Here is a 14,306-nt window from a genome sequence, read left to right on the forward strand (position 1 = left end):
TAAACTAGACTTGAAGGGGGAGTGGGATAATATCAGGCTTGCCTGTGACAAGCCAAGGTTTGAGGGACAGGGTGCTAGTGAGGGCCCTCAGCCTGTTGCTGTGAGACTTGCTGGGTACACTGGAGCATACTTGAAGTCTTACAGAGTTGAGCTGGGGGCTCCTGAGGTAATAGGAGCCGACAGGGGAACACCGGTGAAATACCTCAAAGGAATTAAGGGGTGTTCCTCTAAGAAGGTGACATGGCCAACAGCCCAGCTGAAGTGCCTCTACACCAATACATGCAGCATGGGCAACAAACAGGAAGAGCTGGAAGCCACCGTGCTGCTAGAAAGCTACCACCTAGTTGCCATTACTGAAACTTGGTGGGACGAATCCCATGACTGGAGCGCTGCTATCAATGGCTACAAGCTGTTCAGAAGGGACAGGTGAGGAAGGAGGGACGGAGGGGTTGCCCTCTATGTCAAGAAATGGATAGATTGTGAAGAGCTGTCTCTGAAGAATAGCCACGAGCAGGTTGAAAGCTTATGGGTAAGAATTAGAGACCGAGGCAACAAAGGGAACCTTGTGGCTGGTGTTTACTACAGGCTGCTTGATCAAGGGGAGCCTATTGACGAAGCCTTCTTACTCCAGCTACAGGAGGCATCGCGCTCGCAGGCTCTCATCCTGCCAGGGGACTTCAATCACCCTGACATCTGCTGGAAAAGTAGCACAGCGAGCTGTAGGCAATGCAAGAGACTCCTGGAGTGCGTTGAGGATAACTTCTTAGGCCAGGTAATAGACAGCCCTACCAGAGGGGATGCGTTACTGGACCTGTTGGTCACCAACGCAAGTGAGCTAATTGGTGACGTCAAGATTGGAGGCAGCCTGGGCTGCAGTGATTGTGCACTGGTGGAGTTTGCAGTCCTGAGGGATATGGGACAGGCAAGGAGTAAAGTCAGGACCCTGGATTTTAGGAAAGCAAACTTCCAGCTGTTCAAGGAGTTAGTCAATGGGACCCCCTGGGAAACTGCCCTCAGGGACAAGGGAGCAGAACAGAGCTGGCAGATCTTTAAGGACGCTTTCCACAGAGCGCAAGAGCTCTCGATCCCCACATGTAAGAAATCAGGAAAGGAAGGCAAAAGACCAGCATGGCTGAGTCAAGACCTGCTGGTCAAACTAAAGGGCAAGAAGGAAATGCACAGGCAGTGGAAGCAAGGACAGGTATCCTGGAGAGAGTATAGGGACACTGCCCAGTTGTGTAGGGATAGGGTCAGGAAGGCCAAGGTGCAGCACAATGCGGAGAAGGACTTGGGGATACTGGCCTCGCCAGTGCTGAGTAGAGGGGAATGATCACCTCCCTCGACCTGCTGGCAATGCTCTTCCTAATGCAGCCCCACTCCCTCTGTTCCAGGCTAAAAAACAGTTAATGAGTCTCAATCGGATCGCCCTTTCTGAACAAGAGGCGGGTGCCCTCCTTGAGGTGAACCAATGGGAGAACCCTTTTCTTGAGTGATGGTGTCGGGTTGGAGAAGTGGTGGGACGAGACAGGAGGAGGGGATAGTTGTCATCAATGAAGTCATAATCTCATCCCTCTCTGGTTTTGTATTCTGAGTGACTCTCAGAGAGGGAAGCCGTTCAACATAACATTCTTCCAAAGCAAGGTAACTGTAATTTACGATTTCATCCCCCCCTTCCCATGTATACTCTCAAGCTTTTCCATTATAGTTTTTTTAAAAATAATTTATTATTAATAATTATGTAAGCACGCATCATGCCGACTTTCACTCTTTAAAAAATATGCCTGCTGCTTTCAAGGATTATTATGTGCCTTCTTTTCATTCCTTTCTGCCATCTACAACTTCCATTTCTCCAAAAATATTTATATTTTTCAGTGGGTGAAGAGAAAAAAAGTTTTGATCCAGCATTTCTGGAATAATCATAATGTAAATCTCTAATAAGAATAAAATCACCAACCTTCTTCCTGATTTGCAAGTCAGCTGCACCAACAGGGAGAAGGAAGAGGAAGCAGCGAATGGTGTGTACATGTATTTATCAATCTTTCTGTGTGTATATGTAATTTTTAAAGAAAGTGTCTGAAAAATTAAGATAATAATCAGCTGCTTTTGTAATCCTTTAGTATTGCGTCTGAAGCGAGCGTTTAAAAGGCTCTGGGCAAAGCAGTCTAAACAGAAATAGATCCCGGATGCAACAGCCTCTTCAGGAGTAGTTCAGCAGCTATGATGGGGCTGGGAGTTGGTCTTGTCTTTTTTAATTTTTTTTTCCCCTGCATTAATTGATTGATTTATATTTTAGTGGCTCTAAACAGAGTATGTTGGGAGGGGGATTATAATCTTCCAGTCTTTTGAGCAGAAGGGTTAGATTTATTGCATGCAGCTGAACGTTGCACTTTGAAATTCGTTGCCTTCTGTCTTGGGGAATGGGAGAACAAATGCTGTGCTTTGTGAGTGTTTTGTAATGGCATTGTTGTCTTCTATTGCAAAGAATTAAGTAGATGTCGCTGAGGAGAGAGGAGTGGAAAGAGCTGCGTGTGAGGAGTGGTGTTGCTTGTTAGAGCAGCAGCATTAACTAGCAATGCCAAGGAGGCTGTGAGCTGGATAATCTCCCTGTCTGACTGCCCCAAACATACAAACACGCGGAAGAATGGGGAACGGGGGTTTCAATAACCAAGGCTGCAGCTCCTGTTGCCTTTCATTTTAGTATCTTTCAGTCTCTGGTTTTAATTGCACAGTCAAGTCACTCCTGCTGTAAAAATGTTGTGATTTAATTTCCTAAAATAGCTGCTCTCATTCTCTTTTTTTCCTGGGGAAAAAAAGCAAGTGTGTCCGTCCCCCCGTCCTGTCCCGTCGTCCCCCCCCCCCCGCACCTTGAAGTAGTCTGAGGAACAAAGAGTGGCATAAAACAACATGCGTTTACAAATTTATAATTGTCTTCCGTGCAATTTGCATATTATTTCCGGTATGCAAGGAAAATCTGCCTTTTTTGGGGGGGGAATACATACATGCTTATATTAATATAGATGCAAGTTCTTTGTAAAGATGTGATTCTCATCATCCTGTTGGGATAGGGATCTTGTTCTTTGCACACACACACAAAAAGGTGGGTTTATGTTTCTGTTCCCCCCCCCCCCGGTGGTTAAGAGGAGGTAAGGAGAAAATGGGGCTTTCGGGAGTGTTCCAGTTTGTTATTGGGTGCTGTGTGCTGAGTCAGCCTGGAGGAGGAGAGCAGTTACAGCCTGTCTCTCTCTGGAGAGAGAAAGGCAGTGTTTTGTGGTTGCTGGGGGTGTTTTTTGAGTTTTTTTTTGTTTGGGTTTGTTTTGTTTTGTTTGTGTGTGTGTTTTGGCTTTTTTTGTGGTAGTGGGGTTTTTTTGTCTTTCTTTCTTTCTTTCTCCGCTGCTGAACGCATATGCAGGGGAATCGGGAAGTCACAGCAGCCAAAGACAGACTTACACATTTATGGACGTGTTTGATTGGTGTGACATGATGACGGAAGAAGAGGAGGAGAGGCAGGCCTAGTTTTGCCATGAAATGTGCTTCCTGTCCATGCATCTGGCTCTTAACCCAAGTTGTGCATGCTTAGATCTAACTTTTGGGTGTCACTTCATCAAGGTAACCCACCAGGAAAAGCAGTGCAGCCATTGCTTTGTAGAGTGAGAGAAGAAAGCAGGACTGCCTCTTTCAAAATCGATTTTGAGATCCTCTTGATTGGGGCTAAAACTTCCTAGGAAGGAAATATAGTTCTGCTAAATGTGCTTGCATGTCACTTGTGAGTTTGTAGATGGAGGTGCTGGGGTGTGTTACAGTTATAAAGTTGAGGCCTGTATGTTCCCCAGTAATTCTGGAAAATTCATGTTGGGGTTTTAAAAGAAAAAGCTTACTGTTTAATGAAGACAATCAGAGTGGGAAACTTGTGATCTCTAATGATCCAGTCTCTTTGTGTGTAGGGGGGAAGGGAGTGATTGAGTTTGGATCCTTTTTTTTATTTATTATTATTTTATTTTATTTTAATATTATTTATATGAAGTTTGTATGTAGATAAAACAAATGGTACTTCCCCTGACCATGTTTAAGGAAGCCCTTTATATTTGCTAGGGGAAGAATGGAGTTTATAAATTTGTCTTTTTAATGCCCAAACAAAATTTATGATTAAGGAGAAACAAAATATACGCAATGGAAATTTTTTTTTAACCTATAATTGGAATCAGATTTTTTTAAAAGATATTCTAAAGAATCAGATTTTTAAAAATTATTTTTAAAGTGAGTGTAAATATTATTGAATAAATACTGTGCTGTAACCTCAGTATGATTAAATAGGTTACACTGGAGTTGATTTTTTTCCTTTATATTCTCTGTTTAGTTTTTTTTAATGTTCAAATTTTTTTTTGATGTCCAACATTTCAAAACATTAGATGAACTCCATTCTTTCTAAGAAGGTCTTTGATGAATATTTTAGACAGGTAAGTAATTGGCTGAACAGTTGAAGATATATGGCTGATTTTTTTTTTTCTTAATTGTAGCAAACTAAATCTTGTGTTTGTTTTCTCTTTAAATGATATGGAACTCATGTCATTTACAGCATCATTCCATTTGCCATCTTTCCTGTATATTTAGATCTTTCTTCAGTGTTACATCTAACCATAACCCCTGAGATTGAGGCAATAAATGTTACACCAAAACTTTCTTCCTTTAGTATTATGACAGTTACATGTCAAGGCTGACAGCCTTTTTTGTGTGAGTCAGTGTATTGTTATATAAATGAAGGCCCTTCTTTCTAAAAGGGAATTTTAATTTAGCAGCAAATTAGACCATTTTTACAAATCATTGCAATACTCATTATATTTTTTGTTTCCTACTGCAATTGATCTCCATATAGTGTCCTTGACCTCCACCTCTTCTGTGCTCCTTCATTTCAGATTTTTATTTCAGATTGATCCTCTAGTGGGAGTAATAAATGGAAAATTACAACATAAAGATCATTTGCCATGAAAATGGAAGCATGTAGAAGTTTATGCCTTTTTTGCACAGCTTTGATAGTTTGCAAATATATAGGATAATAAGATTGAGATTGAAAAAGATTTTAATTGTCAGAAAAAACCCCACAACTATCACTTTTTGTACGAGCATCTCTTTCTCTCTGCTTCCTCTTGATCCCTAAACAGTCAGCAAAGTAATGAGTGAGTCTTCTGTCCTGTAAAAGTAGAGTAAAATCTGCACATGTAGCACTGAATAGTGCTACTCCAAGTGTAGACTTGATTTTTAGGCACTGGCAGAGTGTTGTGAATATTGATATGTGGTAAAGAAGTAGTTCCTTATACTCTTAACTCCAACTATCTACTTTACCCTTTTCCTGAAAGTTATTGCCTTCTGTAGCAAAGCTGTTAAAAGGGATCATATACACATGCCTCAACTTCTTCAGTGAAAAATTTGATAACATTGCTTATGCTCATCTTCTATGGAAACTGACTCTTGATGACTTCCCTTGGGATGGCTGTTGTAGATCCAGCCCCTAGCTGTTAGCCACTCTTTTCTTGGTGCTGATTTTTGTTTTATTAAATAACTTAGGCTATAATTTACAGTGCTTCAGAAACTGCTTAATGAGAAACCAAAACAACTAGACAGTAGGGATGAGCTTCTACAAGAGGATTGGGAAAGAGTTGGAGGTGGGCACTACTAGAACTATCCAAAAGTAAACAGTCTCTTTTTGTAAAAAAGCCTTATGTTATTTGACCTCCACACTGAAATGTCTCTGATGCATGTACACAACCCATTCTATTCACTCTACTGTGGGTGAGAATGGTGATCTCTGACAGAGGGCTGGAGAAAAAGCTGGGACAGTGTACAGAGCTTGTTTGTCTCTGTCCTAAGCATCTGGATAAAGAACTGAGGTGATGTATTTCTGATTCTATGGTTTGTATGCAAAACTGCAAGTTGCCTTCCAAGAGTGAACTTTTATGAGTTTAGCTCCTGTTATGTAAATTGAATAACACTAGTTTATGTCAGTTGAAGATCTCTTTCATTTTTTCTGTTTTTATATTGTTTCATATACACTTTGTGTTCATTGATTGAATCATTGTTTGACCCTGGAATGGCAATAATTAGGGCCTGATAAATGTTATTTAACAAATGGTGTTTTATGGGGATCTAAAATGCACAACACTGACTTGTAAGTTACTTGTTCTAATTATAGTGAGCTGTCTTCCTATTATCAGTTCTTAAACTTCCAGAATCTTAGTTTTGGTTATAGTTAGTAAATCAAGCAAATATCATGAAACATTCATAGTGTCATTTTGTATTTTTCATGATGTAAGAAAGGTGGCTCCAAGCTTTCCTGTTTTCAGTGACAGTGTGTTGTGATTTCATAATGTTTTTTTTTTTTCAAAAGCACCTGTGGATTGTGACTTCAGTTGGAGGGGGGAGGTGGACTGTAATTATTTTCCTGTAGATTTAAAGATAAGGGAATGTGATCTGCACAGTAACATGCTATCAGCATGCAGCTGAAGCTTGGGTCTACATTGCCTTTTCATCAGATCTAAATGGTGCAGTTTACTTGTTTTCCAATATCTTGCTAAGGCGGGGGATCTGATCAAAACCACCCTGTGGCTGAGAGTCATTTGGGGTTGATTCAGGCTGGAAAAAGACAAAAGTTATATTAGATAGCAAGGAGAAATTAACAGAGGAATTGAAAATACTTATTGCTCTATGTGTTGCTAGAGTCAGTGCAACCGTCTTGTGCCAAAGTAGTCTGCCATTTCTGAAACTTTTGGGGTGTCCTGCTGGTTGTGAATTTCAAAGTAGTGGTGGTTTGTTGCCTGATCAATAATCATAGAATTGCTGAGGTTGGAAGGGACTTCTGGTGATTGTTTAGTCCACCCCCCCCTGCTCAAAGGGTCAACTACAGCAGGTTGCTCAGGGCTGTGTCCAGTTGGGTTTCTAATATCAAGGAGGGAGACTCCACAACCTTTCTGGGCAACTTGGTCCAATCTTTGACCATCTTCACAGTAATATTTTTTCCTTACATTTAAGTGCAATTTCTTGTATCTTAATTTGTGTCCATTGATTCTTGTCCTTTCACTTGGGTACCACTGAGAAGAGACTGGCTCCATTTCCTTTATACCCCCCTCTCAGGTATTTAGACACATTGATAAGATTCCTCCTGAGCTTCCTCCTCTTGAGCCTGAGAGCTGGGATTGTTTAGCCTCTCTTTGTATGAGAGATGCTCCAATCCCATAATCATCTTTGTGGCCCTTCAGTGGACTTGCTCCAGTATGTCCATGTCTGTCTTGTACTGGGAAGCCCAGAACTGGACATGGTACTCCAGTTGGGGTTTCACCAGTGCTGAGTAGAGTGGAAGGATCACCTCCCTTGACCTGCTGGTGATGCTCTCCCTAATGTAATTCAGGGTTCTGTTGGCCACCTTTGCCACAAGGGCACATTATGGACTCACACTCAACTTGGTGTCCACCAGGACCCCCAGGTCTTTCTCTGCAAAGCTGTTTTCCAGCTAGTCAGCCCCAAGCCTATACTGGTGCATGGTGTTATTCCTCCTCAGGGGCAGGACTGGGCATTTCCCTTAGCTGAACTTAATGAGATTCCTGTCTGCCCATTTCTCTAGCCTGTCCAGGTCCCTCTGAATGGCGGCACAACTCTGGTGTATCAGCCGCTCTTCCCAGTTCTGTATCATCTGCATATTTACTGAGGGTATGCTCTGTCCCATCATTCAGGTTATTAATGAAGATGTTAAACAGGACTGGACCCAATATTGACCCCTGGGGCATACCAATAGTGACTGGCCTCCAACTGAACTTTGTACTGCTGATCACAATGCTCTGAGCCTAGCAGTTCAGGCAGTTTTCAGTCAACCTCGCTGTCCACTCTACTAGTCTGGGCTTCATTGGTTGGTTTGCGAGGATGGTATGGAAGACAGTGTCAAAGGCCTTGCTAAAGTCAAGATGAACAACATCCTCTGCTCTCTCCTCATCTCCTGTGCCAGTCATCTCATTGTAGAAGGCTATTGGGTGAGTTAAGCATGGTTTCACCTTCATGAATCCATGCTGAGTACTCCCAATCACCTTTTTGTCCTTCATATGCTTGGAAATACTTTCCAGGATTAGGTGCTCTATCACCTTTCTCGGGGATTGAGGTGAGGCTGTCCAGGCTGTAGTTCCCCAGATCCTCCTTGCCATTCTTGAAGATGGGAGTGATACTTGCTTTCTTCCAGTCCTTTCTAAGGCCTAGCTGGTCTCCCTGACCCATGCTCTGTCCTTGTAGAACTTACAGCAGAAGAACAAGCATTCCACCTTCAATATTTGGATCTATCACAATCCACAGTTGGCAATAACTGACTCTGCTTATTTTCTGATATAAGTGGTCTGAAACCAGTTTCTAAACAACTAGTATGAATCCACATTGCAATTGACATCCTGGCTAGCACAAGTCAAGTACAGAACAGACAAGTAGAAGTGTAAGGGTATGTGGAAGGAGAGTGTATGCTCCGTTAAGGGTATATGGTCAAGGACATTTTTCAACAAGGGATGATAAGAAAAGGAGGAAGCCATAAACAAGTGTGATGGGTTGACCCTGGCTGGACGCCAGGTGCCCACCAAAGCCGTTCTATCACTCCCCCATCCTCAGCTGGACAGGGGAGAGAAAAATATAACAAAAAGCTTGCGGGTCGAGATAAGGACAGGAGAGATCATTCACTAATTACCATCACGGGCAAAACAGACTCAGCTTAGGGAAAATTAGCTCACTTTTTATTACAAATCAGCCAGAGTAAGGTAAATGAGAAATAAAACGAAATCTCAGAACACCTTCCCTCCACCCCTCCCTTCTTCCCGGGCACAACTTCACTCCCGGATTTCTCCACCAAGCCCCCCCAGCGGCACAAGGGGGACAGGGGTGGGGTTTACGGTCATCACATGTTATTTTCTGCCGCTTCACCTCCTCAGGGCGAGGGCTCATCACACTCTTCCCCTGCTCCAACGTGGGGTCCCACCCACGGGAGACAGTCCTCCACGAACTTTCTCCAACGTGGGCCATTCCCACGGGCTGCAGTTCTTCACGAACTGCTCCAGCATGGGTCCTTTCCACGGTGTGCAGTCCTTCAGGCACAGACTGCTCCAGCGTGGGTCCCCCACGGGGTCACAAGTCCTGCCAGAAAACCTGCTCCGTGGGCTCCTCTCTCCACAGATCCGCAGGTCCTGCCAGGAACCTGCTCCAGCGCAGGGTTCCCACAGGGTCACAGCCTCCTTCGGGAACCCACCTGCTCCGGCGTGGGGACCTCCACGGGCTGCAGGTGGATATCTGCCCCACCATGGACCTCCCTGGACTGCAGGGGGACAGCCTGCCTCACCAGGGTCTTCACCACGGGCTGCAGGGGAATCTTCGCTCCGGCGCCTGGAGCATCTCCTCCCCCCTCCTTCTGCACTGACCTTGGTGTCCGCAGGCTTATTTCTCTTACATGTTCTCACTCCTCTCTCCGGTGGCTGTTTTCCGCGTCCCAACTTTTTTTTCCTTCTTAAAAATGTTATCACAGAGGCGTTACCACTATCACTGATTGGCTCGGCCTTGGCCGGCGGCGGGTCCATCTTAGAGCCAGCTGGTATAGGCTCGCTCTCTCTCGAACACAGGGGAAGCTTCCAGCAGCTTCTTACAGGAGTCACCCCTGTAACCCCCCCCGCTACCAAAACCTTGCCACATAAAACCAATACAACAAGAACATACTGGGACACAAACTTGACTGACAAATGATAAGGGAGGCGGTGATGAGAACCAAACCTGGTCAGTCACACTAATTATGAGGGTATGTGAGAATGTTTATTCCAGCAAGGTTATCTCATTGGGGACCTTGTCAATTGGGAAACTAAGGTAAAAAGGGGGAAAACAGAAACAAAATATGCAGAGATGCAGACCTGACAAAACAAACATGGAGACAATGACAAGAAAGGAAACCTTGCCAGTCACACAAACTAATGGGATATCAAGAAGAAAATACAGGTGCCACTTCCAGGAAGATCAACCTGGACTTTGCAACTGATAAGATTGTAAAGGGGGGGGGGAGGAGGAGGATCCTGGACACCAGACTGGAAGAAGTGCAGGAATTGATAGAGCTGTACAAACCCATGAAAGAATGTGCAGGGGGAAGGGGGAGCAGGGAGGAACAAAAAGGGGGGGGGGGGGGGGTAGGCAGAATGGGGTATAAAAAAGTGTAAAACGGGGCCAGTCAGTACGCTTGTCTGGCTGAGCTCTGTGCCTGATCACTGCAGTCAGTCCTATCTTCTTATATCTACTTATTAAATGTTTTCTTAACTATCTTGCTGCGTAATCTCACTCTCTATCCTGTGTGTATGTGTACTGCAAGGACTAAGTGCCAGCTACTGGTGAGACCTACATCTGTGTGTGTGAGTGCTTGGTGGGGCGTGAGTGTCTGCATCTTCCCCAAATCTGGTGTGCGTGTGTACCCCAGGGATCAATACTGGATCCAGTCCTGTCATCCAGACCAGATGACCTCCCGAGGTCCCTTCCAGCCTCAACCATTGTGATTCTTATTTACAAAATTCAGGATAATACAAGAAAATAAATATAAAAAAGATTAAGACTGTTATGTGACTTTTTTTTGTATTTAAATATTTACTTAAGGACATTCCTGATTAGGTCTATGCAATCATAACATCAAGTGAAACACACGAAAGACAAGACTGCTTTAGAGTGAACACAGCTGTAATTCACTTGAGGGGTTTGCTGAGTGTCACAAACCGTGAGAACACAGCTTAAGTGGTTTATACAATGCTAAGAGCCCAGAAAATGAATTATAGGGCTTCAACTTGCTGGAGAACCAACTACTATTTTTTTAGTTACTTGTACTTAACAAAAATTGAGGCAGGCTACAAGTTAGAATCGGTCTGCTTTTCTAGCTTTCTGAAAACTCTTATCAGTGTCTAACAGTTGGAATTTCTAGTCTACTAAAATCAGCGTATTGCAACACAGATGCCATCCTTTTATAAAACTGCTGGTCAGTTGCTGCCAACAAGATCAGTCCTGTTTCTTGATACTTCTCCCTTCCTCCTAGTGGCACCAGTTCCACATGTCTGATAACACAGTAATTTCATTATCTGAGAAGCTAAACCAGCAGAAAACTAACCCCGCAAAAAGTAAATTTCTGCTGATTTGGGTTCCTCAACTGACTTGCTGTAGGGTCAGATGTGTGCCAGCACAAAGGAGGAGGTAGTAACACCCCCTTTAGTGGCAACTGGCCATTAGATAGGCTTAGCCTATTTGCTGCTTTTACTTGACTTTGAAAGCAGTTTTATAATAAGGGTACCTGGCCATGGTCACTTATCCTATAATAAGTATAATGCAATAAAAAACAAGGCTTTTTAAACAACATTTGACTATCATATTTTGATTTCTATCAAAATTTTCCCTGACCTTTCAAAGATAATTGAGTGTGGCATTGCAATGACATCAGCCAGCTCCCTCAGTACTTGTGGGTGCATTCCTGTCAGGGCCCATGGACTTGTGTATGTCTAATTTTTTATGTTTCCCAAACTTGATCCTCCTCTACTGGGGGTAAGTCTTCCTTGCTCTAGAGTTTCCCCCCGGTCTCAGGGGCCTGAGATTCCTAAAGACTGGTCTTAACAGCAAAGGCTGAGGTGAAGAAGGCAATGAGCACCTCAGCCTTTTTCACGTCCCTTTTCACCAGCTCCCTTGCCCACATTTTCTTTAGCTTTCCTTTTGCTGCTGTTATAGCTGTAGAAGCCCTTCTTGCTGCCCTTCATGTCCCTTGACAGATTCAACTCTAGATGAGCTTTGGCTTTCCTAACCCCATGCCTGCATGCTCACACAGTGTCTCTGTATTCCTCCTGAGTCACCTGACCCTGCTTCCACCTCCTGTATGCTTCCTTTTTATGTTTGAGTTTAGTCAGGAGCTCCTTGTACATCCATGCAGGCAGTACATTCTGCTGCCTTTGCATGTTTTCCTGCTCATCGGGATGGATCGTTCTTGAGTTCAGAGGAGGTGATCCTTGAATGTCTACTAGCTGCTATATTTTTCAACATAGTGATTTTTGTCTTATAAAACTTCCTTTTGCTCTGTCTCATCTGTCATACAGCTGAATTGCTAGGCCCCTTCTAAGAAGCTTTGACATGATATATACATTTCTGATCATTTTAAAATGTGATTCCTTTTGTTGGTGATGCTGTGGGATTGTGGGGTGCTAATTAGCCCCTGTGGTGTTCTGCTATGAATTTATTTTTTTTTTAAGAGAAAAGCATCACAGGTATCAACATGTCTTATCCTGCAAGAAAGTGGGATCCCAAGGTAGTTAATTTTAATTGAGTTCAACCCTTGTTCTAATTTGTTCACTTGAATCAGAATAGAGATGTAACTAATAAAACATAACAAAAGGGAGTTTATAAACAGAACCTAGTAAACATTTTTGGTCCTGATAGAACATGTAGGTAAGGGGGGGAATACCCAAATAAGGTCTTGATGCAATTGTGTTTTGCTTGCTTGAAGTATTGGGTCTATTGGGTAAATGCTGTTTTACTTGCGACAGGAACAAAGTTGGCAGTTCTGTAAACCTGACATTCCTTGTTTGCAAGCAAATGGGGTAGCCAGCAGTAATGACCATCCTACTCCATTACATCTTCTCAGTGGGCCTCTTCTCTGCTTTGGTGGGAATCCTGGGAGGGTACATTGTGTTAAGTGATGTTAGGAGCAGGGCCACCTCCTCCAGCTGCTCCAGCTCAGGACTCCCTCTTGTCCAGCTGCTGGAGGCCAGCCCAGGGACCCTGGGTCTCTGCCCAGGCTGAGGGATGAGGTTACCACTTTCCTGTTTGCAGGTTCAACCAGTAGCAAAGCTGAGCATGTATCCTAGAAAAACAGACACGGACACAGGACACTGACATGGCCAGTCACACAGACTGCCACAGACAAGGCGCTGCCTTCAACAGCACCTACATACAGGACCCACATAAAACAAACATAGACAGCCAAGTCCCCTTCCTCCTCTTCAGCTGGTAGAGATAGGAGGTCACTAGTGAAGACCCACACACAACACTGTAGATTGACAAGCACACACACATTCAGGGATCCCTTGAGTAGCAGTGTGGCCCCTCTGCCCACCCGATACCCATGCCTGGATCCCAGGCCCTCTTACCTGCTTCATGGGTCCCCTACTCACCAGCTAGTCCAGCTTGATGCTTGCTAGCAAACATCCATGCACTCACACTCATCCCACAGTGCTCCACATTCGCAAGTCCTCCTGGGCATAGCAGCGTGGACCCTTACCTGTCTGATATCCCAGCCCGGACCTAAGCCCCCCCTCCCCCAGTGCTAATTACCAACTAGTCCAGCTTGAAGTTTGCTAGTGAATACACAGAATCACAAAACGGTTGAGGTTGGAAGGGACATCTGGAGGTCATCTTGTCCACCACCCTGCTCAAGCAGAGCCACCTTGAGCCAGTTGCCCAGGTCCATGTACAGACGGCTTTTTAATATCTCCAAGGAGGGTGACTCCACAACCTCTCTGGGCAACTTATTCCAGTGCTCGGTCACCCTCACAGTAAAAAAGTGTTTCCTGATGTTCACATGGAACCTCCTGTGTTTCAGCTTGTGCCCATTGCCTCTTCTCCTGTCACTGGGCACCACTGAAAAGAGCCTGGCTCTGTCCTCTTTGCACCCTCCCTTCAGGTATTGATATATATTGATAAGATCCCTGCCGAGCTTTCTCTAGGCTGAACAGTCCCAGCTCTCTCAGCCTTTCCTGATAGGAGAGATGTTCCAGTCCCTTCATCATCTTCGTGGCCCTTCTCTGGACTTTCTCCAGTATGTCCATTTCTTTCTTGTACTGAGGAGCCCAGAACTGGAAACAGGACTCCACGTGTGGCCTCACCAGTGCTGAGGAGAGGGGAAGGATCACCTCCCTCAACCTGCTGGCAATGCTTTGCCTAATGCAGCTCAGGATGCCATTAGCCTAGTTGGCTGAAACCCTCTGGCATATCAGCCACTCCTCCCAGTTTTGTTTCATCTGCAAACTTGCTGAGGTTACACTCTGACTGTACTGGTTTTGGCTGGGATAGAGTTAATTTTCTTCATAGTAGGTTGTATGGTGCTATGTTTTGGATTTGTGCTGAAAACAGCGTTGATAACACACTGATGTTTTAGTTATTGCTGAACAGTGCTTGCACAGCGTCAAGGCCTTTTCTGCTTCTCACACCACCCTACCAGTGAGTAGGCTGGGGGTACACAAGAAGCTGGGAGGGGACACAGCTGGGACAGCTGACCCCAACTGACCATATTCCATACC

The 14,306-nt window shown here is 44.3% G+C and overlaps 1 protein-coding gene across 3 annotated transcripts in view; it reads left to right on the forward strand.

Annotated features, from left to right (window-relative positions):
- The first annotated feature begins 1,577 nt into the window (after positions 1 to 1,577).
- Positions 1,578 to 14,306, forward strand: part of LOC138683545 (probable global transcription activator SNF2L2) — a 231,771-nt gene continuing 219,042 nt past the window's right edge. The window contains exons 1-3 of one of the 3 annotated variants that reach the window (XM_069775524.1): positions 1,578 to 1,641; positions 1,873 to 2,017; positions 3,410 to 3,606. The gene's annotated coding sequence lies outside the window, so the exon portion shown is untranslated. Of the gene's footprint in view, positions 1,642 to 1,872; positions 2,018 to 3,409; positions 3,607 to 7,718; positions 8,013 to 14,306 lie in introns of all 3 variants that reach the window. The other 2 variants (XM_069775526.1, XM_069775525.1) reach the window with 2 other exon arrangements.

This window comes from Haliaeetus albicilla, chromosome W (genome assembly GCF_947461875.1).
Source record: "Haliaeetus albicilla chromosome W, bHalAlb1.1, whole genome shotgun sequence".
Lineage (NCBI taxonomy): Eukaryota > Metazoa > Chordata > Aves > Accipitriformes > Accipitridae > Haliaeetus > Haliaeetus albicilla.